At 35.1% G+C, this 27,650-nt stretch overlaps 1 pseudogene; it reads left to right on the top strand.

Moving 5' to 3' along the window:
- Positions 1-8,000: 8,000 nt before the first annotated feature.
- On the top strand, positions 8,001-16,742 carry LOC139900368 (myb-related protein 2-like; annotated as a pseudogene).
- The last annotated feature ends 10,908 nt before the right edge of the window (positions 16,743-27,650 follow it).

Genomic DNA, 27,650 nt, shown 5'->3' with positions numbered 1-27,650 from the left:
TGTTAGTACCAGTGAAGAACGTGAGGATCCTAATCTTGTCACGGGTACGTTTACCGTTAATAATCAACTAGCTTCTATTATGTTTGATACGGGTGCTGATAGAAGTTATATGTGTAAAGACTTTAGTTCTAAACTAAAATGTGCATCATTGCCTCTAGACGATAAATATACTATTGAATTAGCTAATGGTAAACTGATAAAAGTCGATAAAATTTGCCATGGTTGCGAAATAAATCTCGCTGGTGAAACCTTCAAAATCGTTGGCATGGACTGGATGTCCAAAACAATAGCGGAAGTTGTTTGCGCTGAGAAAGTGATTCGCATCCCTCGAAAGGATGAAACGTCATTAATGATTTATGGGGAGAAGAGCAACTCGAAGCTGAACCTTATCAGCTGTATGAAGGCTCAGAAACTTATAAGAAAAGGTTGTTATGCTATTCTGGCACACGTAAAGAGGATCGATACTGAAAAAAGAAGCATTGATGACATGCCGGTTGTAAGAGAATATCCTGGAGTATTTTCAGAAGAATTACCGGGGCTACCTCCACACAGATGTGTAGAATTCTAGATTGATCTCATACCAGGAGCCGCACCTGTAGCCCGATCCCCATATAGACTTGCACCTTCAGAAATGCAAGAATTACAAGACCAGTTGCAAGAATTATCGGATCGTGGATTTATTCGTCCCAGTTTTTCACCTTGGGGTGCTCCTATTCTGTTCGTCAAGAAGAAGGATGGATCTATGAGAATGTGCATAGATTACCGAGAATTAAACAAATTAACGATCAAGAATCGGTACCCATTACCGAGGATTGATGATTTGTTTGATCAATTGCAAGGATCAAGTGTTTATTATAAGATTGATCTACGCTCCGGATATCATCAGCTGAGAGTGAAGGAAGAAGATGTTCCTAAAACCGCGTTCAGAACCCGTTACGGTCACTATGAGTTTCTAGTCATGCCTTTTGGATTAACTAATGCTCCATCAGTATTCATGGATCTAATGAATCGCATCTGTAGACCGTATTTAGACAAATTTGTCATTGTTTTTATCGACTACATATTGATTTACTCGAAGAACAAGGAAGAACATGAGCAACACTTAAGACTGGTACTGGAGATACTCAAGAAAGAAGAATTGTACGCAAAATTTTCGAAGTGTGATTTCTGGTTACAAGAAGTACAATTTTTGGGCCATGTTGTCAGTAAACATGGAATTAAAGTTGATCCCGCCAAGATCGAAGCCATTAGTAAATGGGAAACCCCGAAGACTCCAACACAAATTCGCCAATTCTTAGGTCTTGCTGGTTACTACCGAAGATTCATTCAAGATTTCTCTAGAATCGTCAAACTCTTAACTGCATTGACTCAAAAGGGAAAGAAGTATGATTGGTCCACGGAACAGGAATCCTCATTCCAGTTATTAAAGAAGAAGTTAACGTCTGCACCCATTTTGTCATTACCGGAAGGAAATGATGATTTCGTGATCTATTGTGACGCTTCGCGCCAAGGTTTAGGATGTGTATTAATGCAACGCACAAAAGTTATCGCATATGCCTCACGACAACTAAAAATTCATGAAAAGAACTATACGACGCACGATTTGGAACTTGGAGCAGTAGTTTTTGCACTCAAAATATGGAGACACTACCTATATGGCACCAAGTGTACAGTGTACACTGACCATAAGAGTCTTCAGCATATTTTTGATCAAAAACAACTCAATATGAGGCAACGTCGCTGGGTAGAGTTGTTAAACGATTACGATTGTGAAATCCGTTACCACCCCGGAAAGGCTAATGTTGTAGCTGATGCCCTAAGTCGAAAAGAAAGAGTAAAACCTCTTAGGGTCCGAGCTTTGAATAGGGATGGCAATATGCGAGAAAAAACCCGTGACCCGCGGGTACCCGATCCGCGATGGGCGGGTAAATTCATTAAATCTTATCCGCGGGCACGGGTACGGGTAAAAATTTATACCCGCCAAAGGGTCGCGGACGGGTCGCGGGTATATACTACCCGTCATGGGTAAAACCCGACCCGTGAATACATGAGACTTTTCTTAATTTACCCGCAAGTTTATACTTACAATTATTAATTTTGAAAGTTAATTTACTTATAGTTGAATAATGATTAATAATTTAATATTATATACAAGTAAAAAACTTAATTTTCACGCCATTTTAGATATAACTTGTACATATAATTTTTAAAAATAATAAAATTATTTGGGTTTTCTAATAAAAAGTTGTATATATTATTACCCGCGGGTTACCCGCGGGTCACGGGTACCCGCCAGTCACGGGCATGGGCAAAACATTTTTACCCGCGGGCGGGTAACGGGTCACGACGTGCAAAAAAGAAACCCGACGGGCGGGTCGCGGGTATATAGAACCCGTGCCCGTTGCCCGTGGGCGCCATCCCTAGCTTTGAATATTACAATTCGTACTGATCTCACAAAGCAAATTCAAGCAACACAGTTAGAGGCTTTAAAAGAAGAAAATGAAAAAGGCGAAATGAGCAGAGGGTTAGAAAAACAGCTTGAAGTAAAAGCCGATGGAACCCTGTATTTTGCTGATAGGATATGGGTACCAAAACATGGTAATCTAAGGCAACTAGTACTGGATGAAGCACACAAAACGAGGTACTCAATTCACCCAGGAAATGGGAAAATGTACCACGATCTCAAGAAGTTTTATTGGTGGCCTAATATGAAGACAGAAATTGCTACTTATGTAAGCAAATGTTTGACGTGTGCAAAGGTCAAAGCTGAGCACCAAAAGCCGTCAGGATTACTGCAACAACCAGAAATTCCGCAGTGGAAATGTGAAAGAATAACCATGGATTTCATTACGAAATTGCCAAGGACTACAAGTAGTCATGATACTATTTGGGTGATAGTTGATCGTCTAACTAAATCAGCTCACTTTCTACCAATAAAGGAGACAGACAGTATGGAGAAATTAGCACGCCTATATTTGAAGGAAGTAGTTTCCAGGCATGGTGTACCTATCTCCATCATATCTGATCGCGACACCCGATTCACATCACGTTTCTGGCAGTTATTACAAAAAGCATTGGGAACTCGATTAGATATGAGCACCGCTTATCACCCACAGACAGATGGTCAAAGTAAAAGAACAATACAAACATTGGAAGACATGTTACGGGCATGCGTGATTGACTTTGGAACCAGTTGGGATCGACACTTACCGTTGGCAGAATTTTCATACAATAACAGCTATCATACGAGCAGCAACGCATCGCCATTTGAAGCACTTTACGGTAGAAAGTGAAGATCTCCTATCTGTTGGAGTGAAGTAGGAGAAAGACAACTTACTGGACCAGAAATTATTCACGAAACCACCAAAAAGATCATTCAAATACAATAGCGATTGAAAACGGCCATGAGTCGCCAAAAGAGTTATGCTGATGTAAGAAGAAAACCGCTAGAATTCCAAGTGGGCGACAAAGTCATGTTGAAAGTGTCACCCTGGAAAGGCGTTGTACGATTTGGTAAACGAGGAAAGTTAAGTCCTAGGTACGTAGGACCCTTTGAAATCACCGAAAGAATTGGAGCAGTTGCTTATCGATTAAAGCTACCGCAAGAACTTAGTAGTGTTCACGACACATTTCACGTGTCAAATTTGAAGAAATGTTTAGCTGAAGAGGATGTCGTAATTCGTCTTGACGAAATACGAATTAATGATAAACTCCATTTTGTCGAATAACCTGTTAAAATCATGGACCGTGAGGTCAAACAATTAAAACAAAGCAAAATACCGATAGTTAGGGTTCGTTGGAACGCAAGACGAGGACCCGAGTTTACTTGGGAACGTGAAGATCAAATGAAGCAAAAGTATCCACATTTGTTCACTGATATCGCTCATGAAACAGGTACTACTCAAAATTTCGAGATGAAATTTTCTTTAACGGGGAGGTACTGTGATGACCCGAAAATTTTTGACTTATTTAAACCAATTCTCTATACGATTTATTATTTTAACACGTTAAACAAAGTCTGTTAGATTGAGTCTCAAAATTTTAGAACTGTTTCATATATACAATTACCTTTGACTACTCTCGACGATTCATGAACAATTATATGTATGTATATATATATATGTACAAGTAAAAATGAATTTCCTACAGTAAAACACTATTTGCTACAGTGAACCCGTATTTTGCTACAGTGCTACAGTGAAAACGACTTGCTACAGTGATTTGCTACAGTAAACACTATTTGATGTCAACAAACTAGCAAACAAAAGGGGTTCGGGCGGCCATGCGATCGCATGGCAAAAGCACTGAAAACCCATGCGATCGCATGGGGACCAAAATCAGGAAACATGCCTATAAAAGGCCAGTTTACTCAACGTAATATTTACATTTTTTTCTTTAATCAATATTTATATTTATATTATAATTATAATTTTAAATTTAAGTTTAATAATAATAAGGAATATACAAGGGTGTTTTTAATTCGGGTTTCAAATCGCTTTAAGCTAAGGAAGTATTGGGTATTGTTCGGGGTATTGTTCTTGAATCCAAGGTCAACCATACAGTCGTCTACCATCATTACGTCTACGCAATTTGCCTACAATATTGAGTCTCAATATTGAACAGTGAGTTTATAGTCTCCCTTTTTAAATACTTTAAATGTTTTTGGGCTGAGAATACATGCAATTTATTTTAAACGCGATAAGACACAAGTACATACTAAATTCTACACTGAGTTAAACCGAAAATCCCTTAGCTTTGGTAACTAGTAGCTGCCAGTACATAGGATATGGACTGGTGGGCGCGAATAATTGTATATGGATCCATAGGGCTTGACATCCCCGTCCGAGCTAGAGCGCTAGCCTTTTACCGGACGTATGTTATTTGAGTTTAAGACACGTTGGTTTGCGTGTATTAAAATGAATGGGGTAATTATCACTATAGCGTTAAGTTTAGTTACCAGGGTGCTCTGTTACGTAGAATCTATTGATAAACTTTTGATGAAATCTTGTGGTCTATCTTTATATATGTTTATGACTCGAGCAATTAAACCTATAACTCACCAACATTCGTGTTGACTTTTTAGCATGTTTTATTCTCAGGTCCTTAGAATGCTTCCGCTGTGATGTGCTTGTTGCCTGCATGGAGTCTCTCATGCTTTATACAAAGTTTATTGCATTCAAAATAAAACTGCGTTGTGTAATAAATAATTGGACTGTGATGTCAACCTGTAAATTAAAGACTTATGTATTTCGGGGTTTTGCTTATACCTAAGCACTCGCCCACATGTTTATAACTTTCTATGTTTAGAAAGTCACTTATTTTAATGAATGCAATATTTTATCAAAACGTATCATATAGAGGTCAAAACCTCACTGTGGAATCAATGATTAACGTGCCGCGTCAATAGCGATTTTGACGGGTCGTTACATTTCAGGAGGATCAACTAACTCCCATGAGTTGTTTTTCTCGATCATTCTTATTTCTTCGTTCATAGCAGCCACCCACTTTTCATCTTTAGCTGCAACTTCATAGCTTTCAGGTTCTATAGTTGTGAAGTTGCAAGTCTCGTATACCTCCGTTAACTTTTTGACTCTTTCAGGTGTTGACTCTGGACTTGATTCTTCTTGCGCTATGGGTAATGTGGCTGTCGAAGAAGTTGGCGTAGTAGGGCTCATTTCTCCGGTACTTGCATCACTAGAATGCTCCGTTTGTAGTGGTTGTTGAGCTGGAGTTTCAATAGATATCCGCGGCAGATATGTTTGCTTTTCAACTTTATCTTTTTCCCAGTTCCAAGAAGCGTCTTCATCAAACTCCACGTCTCGGCTAATCACGATGTTATTGTTCTTTAGGTTATAGACTCGATAGCCTTTTGACTGTGTGCTATAGCCCAAAAATATTCCTTTTTCTGATTTTTCTTGGAGTTTGTGACGTTTCTCCTTAGGAACATGGATGTAGCAGATAGATCCAAATACTCGCAGATGTTTTGCCGACGGTTTCCTTCCACTCCATGCCTCTATTGGAGTCTTGTTTTCGACGGCTTTCGTGGGGCATCGATTTAGTGTATATACAGCTGTGTATACAGCTTCAGCCCAAAAACTGTTTGGAAGGCCTTTTTCATGTATCATTGTTTTGGCCATTTCCATTACAGTTCTATTTTTGCGTTCAGAGACACCATTTTGCTCAGGGCATAACCAACAGTGAGTTGGCGTTTAACACCTTCATCTTCGCAAAATTTATTGAATTGTGTAGAGGTGTATTCTTTCCCTCTATCACTCCTTAGTGTTTTTATATAATGGCCACTACTCTTTTCGACGAAGTTCTTGAACTTCTTGAATATTGTAAATACTTCTGATTTTTCACGCATGAAATAAACTCACGTCATTCTAGAATAATCATCGATGAAGAGAATAAAGTACCTGTTTTGGTTAAGTGACGGGGTTCTCATTGGTCCACAAACGTCGGTGTGCACCAGCTCCAGTATACCTTTCGCTCTCCAAGCTTTGTCACGAGGGAAAGGTTTTCGATGTTGCTTGCCCATCACACAGCTTTCACACGTGTCGGTGATCTCTTCTATGTTAGGCAAGTCTCTCATCATATTCTTTTGTTGGAGGATTTTTAGTGCGTGAAAGTTAAAGTGGCCAAATCTTCGATGCCATAGCCATGATTCTTCAACTTGAACTTTCATGGCCGTGTCTCTGATATACTGCCAACGAAGCGGAAAATTGCGGTTCTCCATTGGCACTTCGGCTATTAATTTATAGTTGTTTTTCTTGTCACGAATAACACATGATTTATCTTCGAAGAGTAAAGAGTATCCGTGCTCCATCATTTGTCCAACACTTAGCAAGTTACTTGCTAAGCTTGGTACTAGAAGAACGTCATTAACAGATCGAGTGGCGTTATTAGTTTGAACAGTAATTGTACCTTTGCCTTTAGTATCCACGAGTTCTCCATTCCCTAACTTGACACTGGACTTTAATGAGGTGTTGATACTCTGAAATAGCTTCTCATCTCCTGTCATGTGATTGATGCACCCACTGTCGATCAACCAAGTATCGTCCCTCTGTTTATTTGCGACATGACATGCATAGAATAGCTGATTTTTTTTCTCCAGTATATCTTAACTTTCTTCCGTGAAGTTAGCTCGATGATTTTGTTTTAAACGACAATCTTTTTCTAGATGCCCAAATCTTCTGCAGTTATTGCATTGTGGCTTCCCTTTGTAAAAACAATCCTTCTCCAAGTGGTTTGTCTTTTTGCAAATACCACATGGAGGGTGGCCGTTCCTTCTTTGATCGAACCCAGTTCTGGGTTTCTCTCCTCCTTTTGATTTTTCTTCAAAATTTCTTTTCCCCCCATTATTATATTTTTGAGACCGTAATTTGAGTTTAGACTGAAAGGCACTTTCAAGTGAGTTTTCACTACGCCGACTCATTCTAGCCTCATATGCTTCAAGAGAGCCAATTAATTCCGTTACTGACAGAGTCTCGATGTCTTTTGACTCTTCAATAGCGGTAATGACATGATCGTATTTTTCAGTCATGCTGATAAGTATTTTTTCTACGATCCTCTTATCAGTTATGTTATCTCCATAGGCTCTCATTTGATTTACTATTTCTTTGATTCTAGAGTAGTAGTCTTTAACGGTCTCGCTCTCTTTCATATTTAAATTTTCAAAATCTCTTCTGAGAGTTAGAAGTTTGACGGATCTCACCTTGACATTTCCTTGAAATTCTTCCTGAAGGATCTTCCACGCATCCTTAGCTGTCGTAGCTCCCATGATTCGTGAAAAGATAGACGGTGTCAAGGCTTGTTGAATGTAGCCTAGAGCAGCAGCATTTCTGACTACATTTTTGTTGTATTTTTCTTGATCTTCTGCGGACAGAGTTTCGTCGTCTTTTGGAGTTGTAAACCCGACTTCGACAATATCCCACAAGCTTTGTGCTTGAAAATATGTCTTCATTCGGATACTCCAAAAATCATAGTTGTCGCCATCAAAGATGGGGATGGGAATATTGTATGCACCAACGGTAGTCATGATGTACACGAACGAACGCCCAAAATGGCTTTTGATACCACTTGTGAGAATGTAAAGGTATAGATTAATTTAATGTGATGATTAGGTTTATATTAGTTTAATGTTATGAGGGGATGAATTAGTAAAAGAAGTATATGAAGACTATGTAATTTGAAAGGTGAGTTTTTATTACTTGAAATTGTGTTTAGTGTTTTTGTACATACAATTTGGAAGGTATCAAGTCTATTTATAGGCTTCAATGGAGACTTCCATTTTTATCTATAATTTTCTAATTTTTTTGTCTAGCTATCCTTCTATCACCTTCTAGTTAACTTCTTCTAAAATATCTTATAATTAATATCTAATGTCACTTTTAATTCTAGATTAGTCTAGAAAAACATTAGTATCTTAACATTAACAAATAAGAAAACGCGTTTTTGGAAGTGTCCTCCCGTCAGGTCCAAACTCGCGATCGCGAGTTTCACCCCTTCACCAGTTTCGCGGTCGCGAAACTCGTCCCAAACAGAAACTAAAGTCGCGAGTTTTGAACTCGCGATCTCGAACCCGTGCATCAGTTTTTCGTTTTCTTGATTCCCTTTTTAACTCAATTCACACTCCCAACAACTTATGCCCTGGTTACCCAATGTGCCTGACCCACCCATTTGGAGAAAAATGAATAATCTAGTTCAAAGAAACTTGAATGGAAAAATAGATAAGGTGTGTTTGAAGGTTCGTGATAGTGGATTCCCTAGGATCTAGGTAAGACAATCCACGAATAAGATTCGTTAACTTTAGCACACTTCAATTGTGGATCTATTCGGCTACATATTGTAAGATGTTAAGTGTTTTATAGTGCAAAAGGAATTTTTGTTCCAAGAATAGAAACTTAGTGATGATGCAATGAAAAAAAAACCCAAAAAGAAAATGTGCTATATCTTTCTAAGGCTCTTTCAAAGATTCTATGCTTACATTATAAAAGGCAGCGCATAGCAAACAACGAGATGGTCAAATAAATATAAACATATGATATAGATAAGAGCTGAGAAAACATCAAGATTCAAGCTTGGCAGGAGAAAAATCGACTTTCCACAATTTGTCGCTTTTTCTTCTTTATTGAAGATATATATATAATCGACTACAAGAAAATAACAAAATGACGATAACACCAGAAAGACACATGTATATGCAAGGTGGAAACAACTCTGGACTTGTTCTTTCGACAGATGCGAAGCCTAGACTCAAATGGACACCTGATCTCCATGAGCGGTTCATAGAAGCGGTCAACCAACTTGGCGGACCAAATAGTAATTTAATTTTTATTTAATTTTTAGTGAAATGAAACTAGTACTCCTTATACCAGTATTGTACTGTAGTATTTTGTGGAGTCTTACAGTTTATTGACTTGTTGACTTGTTTGTTACAGAAGCTACTCCAAAATCAGTTTTGAAACTAATGGGAATTCAAGGGCTCACTTTGTACCACCTAAAGAGTCATCTTCAGGTAAAAAAAATGCAACTAAATAATTTATATCAATCTTTTAATATATTTACACATGAAGATAAACAATGTGACCTTTTGTTTGACAGAAGTACAGTCTCGGTAAAAATCTGTCGGGGCAACATAACGGTGGTGTGACGAATAAAATCAGTAAGACATTTGAGCATCTAAATCATTAATTAACATTTTGCTTGCTAAAAAGGATATAATAAGTATGCGTGTTTAGGTTTGGTCCCGGAAACAAGAGACATGATGGACGAAACAGATGGATTTCATAAAAACAATTCAAGCATAGGCCCCCAAATAAACAAGTATGAAGTGTTTAATATTGATGTGTGCAGCAGTGTATACGAAATATTTATATTTTTTACTACGAAATACGACGAAATTACACAAGTTTTATTTAATTTACGGATGGATATACCTAAACCCTTGCTACAACACTTATAGGCAGTGTACCTAATCGTAGAGTAGTGTAGTTTTTAGTAAGTCCGGTTCGTTCCACAGGGAGCTAGTGATAACGTACTATATTTTTAACAACTATATTTATACAAATATATATAATTATATATAGGTAGTAATATTATAAAAGGGGGTTTTACCGTTTAATGACCGGTTTGACGATTTTAAATATTAAGCGTAAAGATAAATGACGATAATTAAAGTGCGTAAAATAAATAACAATGACGATATATAAAATTGGGAATAATAAAATGACAGTAATTAAAAGTACGATGAGAAATACGATAAAAGAATTATGCTTATTTAAACTTCCGTAATAATGATGTTTGACGTTTTGATTTTAATTTATTTCTCTGGGTTAATTGTCCTTTGTCCTGGTTTATTTGATACCTATCTGGTTTTGTCCATAATAGTCCATCGGTCATAATTATAAAATGCTCGTCAAATTAACCTTATTCCCGAAGTCAAATATTCTAACTAATTAGGGATTTAAACTGTAACAAGGTTTTAATACTTTGTTAATAATTACACCAGGTTATCGACTGCGTGTAATCCGAGGTTTTAGTACTTTGTTAGCAATTACACCAATTACCCTTGTATGTAATCCACCCCTGTTTTAATTAGTTGATATATTAATTTATCTACTTGGCCAAAATGAATAATCAATTACCCAATCCAATTGATTAATTAAATGATTGTAAATGATGTCGTATAAACGTCACTAAATAGGACATTCGTAATCAATTTAATAATTATTAGATTAACTAATTTGAAGATAGGTTCGACAGGTTCCAATGAGTTGTCATTCAATTAGACAATACCCCCTACCTATTAATAGTCAATACTCCAATGTTCACAAGTGTCGGTCTTTTGTCCAAACCCGAATTATGGTACAAAATTCAATAACCCCATCTAAAATATTTAGTCCAACATCACGATCACTTCGACTCAAATAAGCATAATAATAACTTAGTTACGATACATTAGTTTAAAAAGGAAGAACATAGCTTAGAGTGATTATTTATCGTGTAGCATTACACGGACAGAGTTCCGGCTTTAAAACCCGTAAAACATTCGTTACAATAACCCAAATTATTATTAAAGTTAAATTAAACTTAATATTAAATAAATAAATATATATATATATATATATATATATATATATATATATATATATATATTGATCAGAGATAGATAGATAAGGGATATTGGATTCGGCAGAAGCTCGTGCCTTTTTTAGGAGATTTCTGACTTTGGCTGCTCCGCGAGTGCGGTACTTTTGTTCCTTACAGCTCCGCGAGTGCGGAGCTTCGGATTTTAGCTCACCAATTTTTGGTCATTTGCTCGTCGACATAATTAATAAATATATATAATATATATATATAATTTATATAATTATATATATATTATATTATATTCTTGTGCATAGTTGACTTGTAATTTTAGCTCCGTTGACTCGCGCATTGATGCTCGGTTCATGTCTCGGTTCCGGATTTTCGAACGTCCTTTCGTACGCTTAGATATCTTGTACTTTGCGTTTCGCGACTTGTACTCTTGTAATTTTTAGACGTTTCTCATCAATAAATTGAACCACTTGAATTGTAACTTGTACGTTTTAGCTTTTTGGTCATTTGCGTCTTCTAATCGTCGTTTTCTTCTTTTGTCTTCGCACTTATTTAATTTAAACGATTATTACATGAAAATAGAACAATTGCAACTGAAAACTTTACATATTGGAAGGATATTGTGCCTAAATATATGTTCATTTGGAGCACTATCAAATATGCAGGGGCATTTTTATTTGGGGGCAAGGGTGTGATGACCCGGAAATTTTCGACCAAATTTAAACTTAATCTTTATATGGTCTCGACATGATAAGCAAAGGCTATTAAACTGAATCTCAAAAATTCTGAACTATTTTATGAAATCATTTGACTTTGACCACTCCCGACGATTCACGAACAAATTATTTGTAAATAAATATGTACAGGTGTATACATATATAAAGGTAAATAAATATAATAATTGGAAATAACAATATTTAATCAATTGAACTAAGAATTATTATTATTAAGTATTGACATTAAGTATTAATATTAGTATTATATATATCATGTAATTAATAACAGGTAATGTTAATATCTGTTATAATAAATGTAATTATAAATTAAACTATAATTGTTATAGTAATAATATTTTTATTGTCAATATTAAGATCTACAATAGTATCATTTACATTATGATGAAAATAGATGTAAATATAAATTGTTATACTAATAATATCATTACTTACACTATTATTAATAATAAAATTTATATTAATAATAATACTAAAATTAGTATTAGCTATATTATTATTTTAGATACATTTAATTTGTTATAGAGTATTATTATTATTATAATTATATTTAGTAATTATTATTAATCAAAATAATTTATAAGGACATAAATTACGTGAATATGAACTGTCATATATCCCTTTCCAATTTTTATAATTTTTTTTTCCTTCCTCTGTACATCCGTGAATCAAGTGAAGACTTAGTGTGGTTAATTGAGAAATCATTTGAGTTATTACTGTACTTAATTAGAGTTTGTCCCCCTTTCATTTCAACTTAAAGAATGTGAACATGTAACATATACATACATACGAATCAGATAAAGGATCAAGCTTCATTGTTATATTTTTTTTTTACCATAACAATATACACCGGCAACCACCCGAAGGTCACCAACACTATTTCTGTTTTCTATGCTATCGAAACCCATATGAGGGTTGCAGGTGATTGAAGACCACTAAGACAACTTTCATCACAATCACCTTACCAGTTAGCACCACCTCACACATCTTCACCTTCGGTTCTTACAATCAACGAACCACCACCCATCTTCAAACACACCACAAAACTATAAACCATGTAATATTGTTCAAAAATCATTAACCCAACCTTCTATTATGGCTTCATTATTATTTTTTAGTCTCGTCGATCAACCACCTAATAACACAATATTACTAAAAGGGGGAACCTGCGGCATGCACTCGTTAATGGCGTTTCAAAATTTCCACTGTACGTTTTCTTTCTCTTAGGCCAACAGCTACTAAAACGAAACCATTTGGACGCGTATTGCTACTGCTTTGCTGTTTCAATTCGAGCACCATTAATAGAAGACTACTGCCATTTCTACTTCTATTAAAATAACAAGGATGGTGACATTGTTATAAAATAAATGAGAAAATTGTGAGTGCTCTTTCTTTTGTGTTTGGCCGACAGCATTTCTCCCCACTTGTTTTTTTTTTATTTCGCTAGTTTGTCATGGGATCGGGACCACATGAAGAGAAAAGAAACCATATTCTTTTTGTTTGCTTTGTATATGGACCATGATTGTGGAGTTGGTAATCTGAGACTTTTGCTTGCCAATTTATAAATACATCACGCGTTTGTATTTAAGCCTGGGTCCATTCTTTTTTTTTTGGGAGCCGAGTTTTTTTTTTTTTTATATATATTTTATGTTGGGCCGTAGAGTAGTGTGGTGGGTGGAACAGTTGATCGATGATGATATGAAAGTAAATGATGCCGAGATGGTGAAGACAACGAAATGATGTTATGATCATGCTTATCTTTATAATTATGATTGTAAATATGATTATATTTATAATTATAATTATGATTATGTTAAGATTATGATTATGATATTAATGTTGATCTTGATTGTTATGAGAACTAACGTTGATGATGAAGATATTAGATTGAAGATGATGAACCGTGAATCTATGTTATGATAAATGATGGTAAAGACATATTAAGTTGATGATGTTATTATGATGGTGATGTCCGACGAATAAACTACTTAAGTAGATTAGTTGCTAATTTGAAACAGAAAAGAATGAGTGGAGTAATGGTTAGGGGGGTGGGCGTTGGACGAGAGGACCAGGGTTCGATCCTCAGTCAGGACAAATGTATATATATATATATATTTTTTTATTCGACTGGACTGCTAATTGGTCTGCTGTTGGGCCGAAAACCTGCTGTTGGGTCGAGTCTCACATGGGCCTTTAAAATTATTACTATTCGCAGCTTTGATTACTAATTGTGTTCGAATGAGGAGAAGAAATAAAATCAGATAGAATGGGTTATATACATTTGGGATACCCTATAATTCAGAAAAATGGATATGGCGAGATGGTTAGAAGGGAATGTTGGGGAACGAGAGGTCGCGTGTTCGAGTCCCGTTAATGGCAACTCTTTTTTTTAGAAAAGGGTATACATTTTATTTTTATCTCAATTATTATTATTATTATTATTATTATTATTATTATTATTATTATTATTATTATTATTATTATTATTATTATTATTATTATCATTATTATTAATTAAAAATTATCATCTTACTAAGATTAACATTATTAGTAAAATTATTATTATTATTATTATTATTATTATTATTATTATTATTATTATTATTATTATTATTATTATTATTATTATTATTATTATTAATATTATCATTATCAAGAATTTTATATATTATTATCATCATTTTTTTTACTAACACTAACATTATTTATTATTATTATTAGTATCCTTATTTTTATAAAAATATTACAACTTTCAATTATAAATACTATTTTATCAAATAAAGTAGTAGTTATATAAAAACATATCTTAATATAATCCTATATATATAAAGATATTAATCTTAATACATTATATAATATAAATAAACTTAGTCGATTAAATGTGATATGTGTTAATATATATACATGATATAGGTTCGTGAATCCGAGGCCAACCCTATACTTGTTCAATGATATTATATGTATTTTTACTACAAAATACAGTATGGTGAGTTTCATTATTCCCTTTTTAAATGCTTTCGCAATATATATTTTTGGGACTGAGAATACATGCGCTGTTTTTATAACTGTTTTACGAAATAGACACAAGTAATTGAAACTACATTATATGGTTGAATGATCGAAATCGAATATGCCCCTTTTTATTAAGTCTGGTAATCTAAGAATTAGGGAACAGATACCCTAATTGACGCGAACTCTAAAGATAGATCTATCGGACCCAACAAGCCCCATCCAAAGTACCGGATGCTTTAGTACTTCGAAATTTATATCATGTCCGAAGGAGGATCCCGGAATGATGGGGATATTCTTATATGCATATTGTGAATGTCGGTTACCAGGTGTTCAATCCATATGAATGATTATTTTTGTCTCTATGCATGGGACGTATGTTTACGAGAAATGAAAATCTTGTGGTCTATTAAAATGATGAAAATGAAATGATTACTATAAACTAATGAACTCACCAACCTTTTGGTTGACACAAGCATGTTTATTCTCAGGTATGAAAGAAATCTTCCGCTGTGCATTTGCTCATCTTAGAGATATTACTTGGAGTCATTCATGACATATTTCAAAAGACGTTGCATTCGAGTCGTTGAGTTCATCAAGATTATTATTATTAAGTCAATTATAGTAAGATATATTACGAAATGGTATGCATGTTATCTAAAGTTTATCTTTTAAAAACGAATGCAATGTTTGTAAAATGTATCATTTAGAGGTCAAGTACCTCGCGATGTAATCAACTATTATGAATCGTTTATAATCAATATGGACTTCGTCCGGATGGATTAGGACGGGTCTTCACAAAGGGGCGCCCGCCCCCGGTGGATTTGCATTTTTCAGTGTTAAAATTTTGGATTTTTCGTCTTTTCCCCCGGTGGATTTTCTTTTTTTGCCCCAAAACCTACATATTTTACCCAAAACCTTCGAATTTTGCCCACAAACCTTCAAATTTTGTCCAAGAACCTCCATATTTTGTGTAAAAACCTCTAATTTTTGCCCCAAAGCCTCCATATTTTGCCCAAAAAACTTGCTACAGTTTTAATTTTATTATTTTACCCCTGGTGAAAATAAATTCTGGTTTCGCCACTGTTAATATGTTTGCTAATTTCTACTTATAAGTTCTCCTAAAATACTTGATCTCACGATGCGTGCAAGAACCTACAAATAAATGAAGTACTACATATGCAAATCGAAGTTCAGAGAGGGTTACATGAACAACTTGAGGTATAATCATTTGCAACACTTTAAAGATGCATGCTACTATATTATACTAATACTAAAACATAATAGAATATTGAATAAAACAAGAACAAACATCTTAAATTATATGTGTTGAAACAGGTACAAAGGCATTTACAGCTTCGAATAGAAGCGCAAGGAAAGTATTTGCAGTCCGTTTTAGAAAAGGCACAAGAAACAGTTGGAAGGAAAAATTTGGGTGAAGCGGGATTAGAAGCCCCTAAAGTACAACTATCTGAATTAGTATCTAAAGTAAGCACACAGCGTTTTAATTCCGCGTTTTCAGGAACAAACAGTAACCAACCAACATGTAACTCAATAGACAGTTGTTTGACATATAGTGAAGGTCAACAAATGGTTGGTTTGAACTTGTTAAAGTCAAAGAAGGCCGAAAATGAACCAGAAAATGCATTGTGTGATGAGATGAAAAGAAACAAGACGCTTAATCTTTCTTCGAGTGATTTGTCGATGAGTATCGGTGAATGTAATGCAAATTATGAACAAAGCCAGCTAAACCAGAATGTTGTTAAATCGGAGAATGTGGATATGGGACAAAAGTTTTGGTTGCCGAATTACGAACAGAAGCTAGACTTAAATGCACGTGACGAAAATGATGGTACTTCGTGAAGAAAGCAGTTTGATTTAAATGGACTTAGTTGGTGATGATGATGATAACCAGTATCTCTTTGTTTTCATATTGAAAACAACTCGTATAATATACTGTTGAATAATTAAACGGGAGTTGGTGAATGGTTGGTAAAAGATGGTAGGTGTGGTCAGTTTCCTCATGCCTAACTCTCAACAACTACAATTCTGAGTAGTATAAATACAGAGCTTTGCAAGCTCTTCAAGATGTACCAAATCATTTCTTTCTTTCTTATATACTAAAGAAAATAATAGAGAGTTTGTGAGTTTAATCTCCTAATTACAAGAGATATTGTGATGACCCGGAAATTTCTGACCAAATTTAAACTTAATCTTTAACGTTTCCGACACGATAAGCAAAGTCTATGAAGTTGAATCCTAAAATTCTTGAACTATTCAGTTACCCTTCGATTGTTCTCAATGATTCGCGAACAATTATATGTAAATAGATACATATACTATAACTTGAAAACGTAACAAAGTGTTAAGTAAATGATATTGTGCATTAAACTTATTGGTTTGATTATCTGATTGATATATTCCACTACGAAGTTAAAATATTATGCCAAACGATTGAATTAAAAGATATTTATTAGGTCTCTTAATGATTATGATATTGTTATGGGTCTCTGTTGTAAGGTCCACACTTATTTGAGAAATTATTCCTTTTTAATGGTATTCGAAATAAATGGTCAAGTGTTTGTTTAAATAACGTAATTTGGAGACATACAATAATAAGGAATATTAACTGTTGGAATTAGATATATGAATAACTTGCGATATGTATTTTAAAACGTTTTTATTAATATTGAAAATATATATTTAACAATACGATAAAATATAATATTCACTTGGTCATAAAAACGAATTGTTATTATATATATATTAACAAATAGCAAGACGATGATTTATAGAAGTAAATGACCAAAATACTCGAAAGTTTAAGATATACTTTGAGTGGTATAGTTTATGAACAATTTAAGACTATATTTTGACAAAGGTACGAGTCGCGAAACGTAATGTACAAGTTTTCTCAGCGTACGAAAGGACGTTCGAAAAACCGGAACCGGGACATAAGTCGAGTGATGATGTACAACTTATCGGAACAAAAATTACAAGTCAACTATGCATGTGAATTTAATATAATATATAATTAATTATATAAATTAAATATATTATATATATAATTAAATAATATGTCGACAAGCAAGAAAACAAACGAAAGTGAGCTGTCCAGACAGGCCATGCGATCGCATGGCATTTGCACTGAAAGCCCATGCGATTGCATGGGCATCAGATTCAGCAAACATGCATAAAAGCTCGACCGTTTCTGATTTTTGATGCATTCCATCCATCTCTCTCTCACACTCTTATATTTATATTTATATTTATTATTATTATTATTATTATTATTATTATTATTATTATTATTATTATTATTATTATTATTATTATTAATCTTATTATTATTATCAGTAGTATAATAATTATTAGTATTATACATAAAATACTACGACGAGGTTATGTCCAAATGTTTTCAAAATGGATTTTTCGAGCGGGATAGAGCTAAGAAAATTATGAGTTATAGCTATGGATGTAGTGACCCGAACTTTTCCATGTTTATATATATTAATTGAGATTGATGTTTACATGATTAAATGTTTCCAACATGTTAAGCAATCAAACTTGTTAAGACTTGATTAACTGAAATAGGTTTCATATAGACAATTGACCACCCAAGTTGACCGGTGATTCACGAACGTTAAAACTTGTAAAAAAACTATATGATGACATATATATGGTTATATATATAGTTAACATGATATTATGATAAGTAAACATATCATTAATTATATTAACAGTGAACTACATATGTAAAAACAAGACTACTAACTTAATGATTTTGAAACGAGACATATATGTAACGTTTATCGTTGTAACGACATTTAATGTATATATATCATATTAAGAGATATTCGTACATCATAATATCATGATAATATAATAATTTAAAATCTCTTTTGTTATTATAAACATTGGGTTAACAACATTTAACAAGATCGTTAACCTAAAGGTTTCAAAACAACACTTACATGTAACGACTAACGATGACTTAACGACTCAGTTAAAATGTATATACATGTAGTGTTTTAATATGTATTTATACACTTTTGAAAGACTTCAATACACTTATCAAAATACTTCTACTTAACAAAAATGCTTACAATTACATTCTCGTTCAGTTTCATCAACAATTCTACTCGTATGCACCCGTATTCGTACTCGTACAATACACAGCTTTTAGATGTATGTACTATTGGTATATACACTCCAATGATCAGCTCTTAGCAGCCCATGTGAGTCACCTAACACATGTGGGAACCATCATTTGGCAACTAGCATGAAATATCTCATAAGATTACAAAAATATGAGTAATCATTCATGACTTATTTACATGAAAACAAAATTACATATCCTTTATATCTAATCCATACACCAACGACCAAAAACACCTACAAACACTTTCATTCTTCAATTTTCTTCATCTAATTGAACTCTCTCAAGTTCTATCTTCAAGTTCTAAGTGTTCTTCATAAATTCCAAAAGTTCTAGTTTCATAAAATCAAGAATACTTTCAAGTTTGCTAGCTCACTTCCAATCTTGTAAGGTGATCATCCAACCTCAAGAAATCTTTGTTTCTTACAGTAGGTTATCATTCTAATACAAGGTAATAATCATATTCAAACTTTGGTTCAATTTCTATAACTATAACAATCTTATTTCAAGTGATGATCTTACTTGAACTTGTTTTCGTGTCATGATTTTGCTTCAAGAACTTTGAGCCATCCAAGGATCCATTGAAGCTAGATCCATTTTTCTCTTTTCCAGTAGGTTCATCCAAGGAACTTGAGGTAGTAATGATGTTCATAACATCATTCGATTCATACATATAAAGCTATCTTATTCGAAGGTTTAAACTTGTAATCACTAGAACATAGTTTAGTTAATTCTAAACTTGTTCGCAAACAAAAGTTAATCCTTCTAACTTGACTTTTAAAATCAACTAAACACATGTTCTATATCTATATGATATGCTAACTTAATGATTTAAAACCTGGAAACACGAAAAACACCGTAAAACCGGATTTACGCCGTCGTAGTAACACCGCGGGCTGTTTTGGGTTAGTTAATTAAAAACTATGATAAACTTTGATTTAAAAGTTGTTATTCTGAGAAAATGATTTTTATTATGAACATGAAACTATATCCAAAAATTATGGTTAAACTCAAAGTGGAAGTATGTTTTCTAAAATGGTCATCTAGACGTCGTTCTTTCGACTGAAATGACTACCTTTACAAAAACGACTTGTAACTTATTTTTCCGACTAGAAACCTATACTTTTTTTGTTTAGATTCATAAACTAGAGTTCAATATGAAACCATAGCAATTTGATTCACTCAAAACGGATTTAAAATGAAGAAGTTATGGGTAAAACAAGATTGGATAATTTTTCTCATTTTAGCTACGTGAAAATTGGTAACAAATCTATTCCAACCATAACTTAATCAACTTGTATTATATATTATGTAATCTTGAGATACCATAGACACGTATACAATGTTTCGACCTATCATGTCGACACATCTATATATATTTCGGAACAACCATAGACACTCTATATGTGAATGTTGGAGTTAGCTATACAGGGTTGAGGTTGATTCCAAAATATATATAGTTTGAGTTGTGATCAATACTGAGATACGTATACACTGGGTCGTGGATTGATTCAAGATAATATTTATCGATTTATTTCTGTACATCTAACTGTGGACAACTAGTTGTAGGTTACTAACGAGGACAGCTGACTTAATAAACTTAAAACATCAAAATATATTAAAAGTGTTGTAAATATATTTTGAACATACTTTGATATATATGTATATATTGTTATAGGTTCGTGAATCAACCAGTGGCCAAGTCTTACTTCCCGACGAAGTAAAAATCTGTGAAAGTGAGTTATAGTCCCACTTTTAAAATCTAATATTTTTGGGATGAGAATACATGCAGGTTTTATAAATGATTTACAAAATAGACACAAGTACGTGAAACTACATTCTATGGTTGAATTATCGAAATCGAATATGCCCCTTTTTATTAAGTCTGGTAATCTAAGAATTAGGGAACAGACACCCTAATTGACGCGAATCCTAAAGATAGATCTATTGGGCCTAACAAACCCCATCCAAAGTACCGGATGCTTTAGTACTTCGAAATTTATATCATATCCGAAGGGTGTCCCGGAATGATGGGGATATTCTTATATATGCATCTTGTTATTGTCGGTTACCAGGTGTTCACCATATGAATGATTTTTATCTCTATGTATGGGATGTGTATTGAAATATGAAATCTTGTGGTCTATTGTTACGATTTGATATATATAGGTTAAACCTATAACTCACCAACATTTTTGTTGACGTTTTAAGCATGTTTATTCTCAGGTGATTATTAAGAGCTTCCGCTGTCGCATACTTAAATAAGGACAAGATTTGGAGTCCATGCTTGTATGATATTGTGTAAAAAACTGCATTCAAGAAACTTATTTTGTTGTAACATATTTGTATTGTAAACCATTATGTAATGGTCGTGTGTAAACAGGATATATTAGATTATCATTATTTGATAATCTACGTAAAGCTTTTTAAACCTTTATTGATGAAATAAAGGTTATGGTTTGTTTAAAAATGAATGCAGTCTTTGAAAAATGTCTCATATAGAGGTCAAAACCTCGCAACGAAATCAATTAATATGGAACGTTTTTAATCAATAAGAACGAGACATTTCAGTTGGTATCCGAGCGTTGGTCTTAGAGAACCAGAAAATTTGCATTAGTGTGTCTTATCGAGTTTGTTAGGATGCATTAGTGAGTCTGGACTTCGACCGTGTTTTCTTTAAAAATGATTGCTTAACATTTTTGTTGGAAACTATATATTTTTAACATATGAATATTATGTGATATATTAATCTCTTAACGTGTTTGATATTATGTGATAGATGTCTACCTCTAGAACAAGTCCCATTGACTCACCTAATAATAATGAAGAGTCAAATGTAAATTGGAATAATTTGTGGACTGATTCACAAGTTCCCGAAGAGGAACCGGAAGAAGAGTCGGAACCGGAAGAAGAATCGGAACCGGAAGAAGAATCGGAACCGGATGAAGAAATAGAACCGGTGGGGGAAATAATAAAACGGTTAAGTAAAAGAAAATCCTCAACCAACCGACCAAAGTTAATTATGGTCAATGGTGTTTCCGCCAAGGAAGCAAAATATTGGGAGGATTACCAATTCTCCGATGAATCGGATTCCGACGAGAATTCCGATGATGTTATAGAAATTACCCCAACTGAATTTAAAAAGGCAAAAGAAAATAATAAGGGAAAGGGCATAAAAATAGAGAAATCTAATTCCAACCCCGATGAACTTTATATGTATCGTCAACCCCCGAAGTCCTTAAGTTGTAACAATGACCCGGGAACCTCTAAACCACCAGGTTTTTCTAAACCAATGTGGACAACGACGGTTCGTATTAGGGGAACATCATATATCCCTAGAAACTTGGCAAAACGAACCAAAACCGAAGAAGAAGAAACGAGCGAGTCGGAATAAGATAGTTGTATTCGTGTAGTGTAATATATGGAATATAGTGTTCTTATGCTTTATGATATATGTAAAAATTGCTTGTATTAATAAGTATTTTTTTTTATGAATCTAACTCTTGTCTATTTTACAGTTTAAAAATACAAAATGGATAGACAACCCAATATTTTAAGAGACCTACCCGGAGACATGATTGATGAAATCTTGTCTAGAGTCGGCCAGAATTCTTCGGCACAACTATTTAAGGCGAGATCAGTTTGTAAGACATTCGAAGAACGTTCCAAGAATGTCTTGGTTTATAAGAGACTTTCGTTTGAAAGATGGGGGATATCACATTGGGAAACCCATAAGTTACGATGTGTTTACTTTGACGCATATATTGCGGGGAACCCAAATGCTATTTTACGCAACGGGTTAAGAAATTATTTTGACTCAATATATCCGAATATTGGACTTCGTGATTTAGAAAAAGCGGCTAACATGCAACATAAAGAAGCATGTTATGCTTACGGATTAGTAATGTTCGCTTCTCACCAAAGTGAGAACAAGAACATCGGGCTACAACTATTAAACAAAACGTTTCCACAAGTGACGGAGTCGGTAATTGGGGTAAGAAATGAGGTTTTTAGATTATTACGGGACTGTTGGACATTACGTAACCCTCGTCCCTTTGATGACGTTACAACACGCTGTCTTATCAACGGCCATAACGGTTATGTTGCACAAGACCAAGGATGGGAAGTAGTCCTAGTAAAACCAGAATGCATGACTTGTTTCTGGACGTATGAATTACGTGTATTTATTGCCTTTGCTGAACGACTTGTGTACTAGCTAGAATTGTCTTCACAACTATCTTGTATCAAAGTTATTGTGTGCTATATTTCATGCTTTATGTAAAATAAGCGGTATTGTAAGTTTGTAAAATATTGTATAAAAGTTTGAACGCGAAATATTATTATAATCAGTTTTTCATATAGAATTGTAGTAGTTGAATTGTATATTAGCTACTAAGTATGAACTTAACGGGTAGGTACTACCCGAATTTAAACTTATAAAACGCTAATATGAAGAAAAAGCTTTTATAAATGAGTTCATATTATGCTACGAAATACTATTAACTACTCTTAATATTCTGTATGATTAACTTGTTCCATTTAACTATTTTGAAGGAAATGGCACCGACTACTCGACACACCGTGAATATGAATGAAGAGGAATTCCGTACTTTTCTAGCTTCAAACATAGCCGCAGTACAGGCTGCGCTACATACCAACAATAACCTTGGATCTAGCAGTACAGGAAATCGTGTAGGATGCACCTACAAAGAATTCACTGCCTGCAAACCTTTGGAATTTGATGGAACCGAAGGACCGATCGGATTGAAACGGTGGACCGAGAAGGTTGAATCGGTGTTTGCCATAAGTAAGTGTACTGAAGAGGACAAAGTGAAGTACGCTACGCATACCTTCACAGGTTCTGCGTTAACATGGTGGAATACCTATCTAGAACAAGTGGGACAAGATGATGCGTACGCACTACCGTGGTCAGCATTCAAGCACTTGATGAACGAGAAGTACCGTCCCAGAACCGAGGTCAATAAGCTCAAGACAGAACTTAGAGGGTTACGAACCCAAGGATTTGATATTACCACGTACGAAAGACGATTCACAGAATTGTGCCTATTGTGTCCGGGAGCATTCGAAGATGAGGAAGAGAAGATCGACGCGTTTGTGAAAGGATTACCGGAAAGAATCCAAGAAGATATAAGTTCACACGAGCCCGCCTCCATACAACAGGCATGTAGAATGGCTCACAAACTAGTGAACCAGATTGAAGAAAGAATTAAAGAACAGACTGCTGAAGAGGCCAATGTGAAGCAAGTCAAAAGAAAGTGGGAGGAAAACGGTGATAAGAATCACCAATACAACAACAACAGCAATTACAACAATAATCGCAACAATTATCCCAACAATCGCAACATCAATCGCAACTACAACAAACGGCCCAACAACAACAACAACAACAACAGCAACAACAGCAACTACAACAATCATCCCAACAACAATAATAACCACAACAACAACAACAATCAGAAGCAACTATGCCAAAGGTGTGAAAAGAATCACTCGGGGTTCTGCACCAAATTTTGCAACAAGTGTAAAAGAAATGGTCATAGCGCGGCGAAGTGTGAGGTCTACGGACCAGGGGTTAATAGAACGAAAGGAACAAATGGTGTCGGAACGAGTAATGGCGGAGCAAGTAGTGTCGGAGCAAGTTATGCCAATGTAGTTTGTTATAAATGTGGAAAACCAGGCCACATTATTAGAAATTGCCCGAACCAGGAGAACACGAATGGACAAGGCCGTGGAAGAGTTTTCAATATTAATGCGGTAGAGGCACAGGAAGACCCGGAGCTTGTTACGGGTACGTTTCTTATTGACAATAAATCTGCTTACGTTTTATTTGATTCGGGTGCGGATAGAAGCTATATGAGTAGAGATTTTTGTGCTAAATTAAGTTGTCCATTGACGCCTTTGGATAGTAAATTTTTACTCGAATTAGCAAATGGTAAATTAATTTCAGCAGATAATATATGTCGGAATCGAGAAATTAAACTGGTTAGCGAAACATTTAAGATTGATTTGATACCAGTAGAGTTAGGGAGTTTTGATGTGATAATCGGTATGGACTGGTTGAAAGAAGTGAAAGCGGAGATCGTTTGTTACAAAAATGCAATTCGCATTATACGAGAAAAAGGAAAACCCTTAATGGTGTACGGAGAAAAGGGCAACACGAAGCTACATCTTATTAGTAATTTGAAGGCACAAAAACTAATAAGAAAAGGTTGCTATGCTGTTCTAGCACACGTCGAGAAAGTACAAACTGAAGAAAAGAGCATCAATGATGTTCCCATTGCAAAAGAATTTCCCGATGTATTTCCGAAAGAATTACCGGGATTACCCCCACATCGATCCGTTGAATTTCAAATAGATCTTGTACCAGGAGCTGCACCAATAGCTCGTGCTCCTTACAGACTCGCACCCAGCGAGATGAAAGAACTGCAAAGCCAATTACAAGAACTTTTAGAGCGTGGTTTCATTCGACCAAGCACATCACCGTGGGGAGCTCCTGTTTTGTTTGTCAAGAAGAAAGATGGTACATTCAGGTTGTGTATCGACTACCGAGAGTTGAACAAACTTACCATCAAGAACCGCTACCCACTACCGAGGATCGACGACTTATTTGATCAACTACAAGGCTCGTCTGTTTATTCAAAGATTGACTTACGTTCCGGGTATCATCAAATGCGGGTGAAAGAAGATGATATTCCAAAGACTGCTTTCAGAACACGTTACGGTCATTACGAGTTTATGGTCATGCCGTTTGGTTTAACTAATGCACCAGCTGTGTTCATGGACCTTATGAACCGAGTGTGTGGACCATACCTTGACAAGTTTGTCATTGTTTTCATTGATGACATACTTATTTACTCAAAGAATGACCAAGAACACGGTGAACATTTGAGAAAAGTGTTAGAAGTATTGAGGAAGGAAGAATTGTACGCTAAGTTTTCAAAGTGTGCATTTTGGTTGGAAGAAGTTCAATTCCTCGGTCACATAGTGAACAAAGAAGGTATTAAGGTGGATCCGGCAAAGATAGAAACTGTTGAAAAGTGGGAAACCCCGAAAACTCCGAAACACATACGCCAATTTTTAGGACTAGCTGGTTACTACAGAAGGTTCATCCAAGACTTTTCCAGAATAGCAAAACCCTTGACTGCATTAACGCATAAAGGGAAGAAATTTGAATGGAATGATGAACAAGAGAAAGCGTTTCAGTTATTGAAGAAAAAGCTAACTACGGCACCTATATTGTCATTGCCTGAAGGGAATGATGATTTTGTGATTTATTGTGACGCATCAAAGCAAGGTCTCGGTTGTGTATTAATGCAACGAACGAAGGTGATTGCTTATGCGTCTAGACAATTGAAGATTCACGAACAAAATTATACGACGCATGATTTGGAATTAGGCGCGGTTGTTTTTGCATTAAAGACTTGGAGGCACTACTTATATGGGGTCAAAAGTATTATATATACCGACCACAAAAGTCTTCAACACATATTTAATCAGAAACAACTGAATATGAGGCAGCGTAGGTGGATTGAATTATTGAATGATTACGATTTTGAGATTCGTTACCACCCGGGGAAGGCAAATGTGGTAGCCGATGCCTTGAGCAGGAAGGATAGAGAACCCATTCGAGTAAAATCTATGAATATAATGATTCATAATAACATTACTACTCAAATAAAGGAGGCGCAACAAGGAGTTTTAAAAGAGGGAAATTTAAAGGATGAAATACCCAAAGGATCGGAGAAACATCTTAATATTCGGGAAGACGGAACCCGGTATAGGGCTGAAAGGATTTGGGTACCAAAATTTGGAGATATGAGAGAAATGGTACTTAGAGAAGCTCATAAAACCAGATACTCAATACATCCTGGAACGGGGAAGATGTACAAGGATCTCAAGAAACATTTTTGGTGGCCGGGTATGAAAGCCGATGTTGCTAAATACGTAGGAGAATGTTTGACGTGTTCTAAGGTCAAAGCTGAGCATCAGAAACCATCAGGTCTACTTCAACAACCCGAAATCCCGGAATGGAAATGGGAAAACATTACCATGGATTTCATCACTAAATTGCCAAGGACTGCAAGTGGTTTTGATACTATTTGGGTAATAGTTGATCGTCTCACCAAATCAGCACACTTCCTACCAATAAGAGAAGATGACAAGATGGAGAAGTTAGCACGACTGTATTTGAAGGAAGTCGTCTCCAGACATGGAATACCAATCTCTATTATCTCTGATAGGGATGGCAGATTTATTTCAAGATTCTGGCAGACATTACAGCAAGCATTAGGAACTCGTCTAGACATGAGTACTGCCTATCATCCACAAACTGATGGGCAGAGCGAAAGGACGATACAAACGCTTGAAGACATGCTACGAGCATGTGTTATTGATTTCGGAAACAGTTGGGATCGACATCTACCGTTAGCAGAATTTTCCTACAACAACAGCTACCATTCAAGCATTGAGATGGCGCCGTTTGAAGCACTTTATGGTAGAAAGTGCAGGTCTCCGATTTGTTGGAGTGAGGTGGGGGATAGACAGATTACGGGTCCGGAGATTATACAAGAAACTACCGAGAAGATCATCCAAATTCAACAACGGTTGAAAACCGCCCAAAGTCGACA

This window comes from Rutidosis leptorrhynchoides, chromosome 3 (assembly GCF_046630445.1).
Source record: "Rutidosis leptorrhynchoides isolate AG116_Rl617_1_P2 chromosome 3, CSIRO_AGI_Rlap_v1, whole genome shotgun sequence".
NCBI lineage: Eukaryota > Viridiplantae > Streptophyta > Magnoliopsida > Asterales > Asteraceae > Rutidosis > Rutidosis leptorrhynchoides.
Note: the sequence above shows the minus strand (reverse complement) of the source record. Positions and strands in the feature narration are given on the sequence as shown.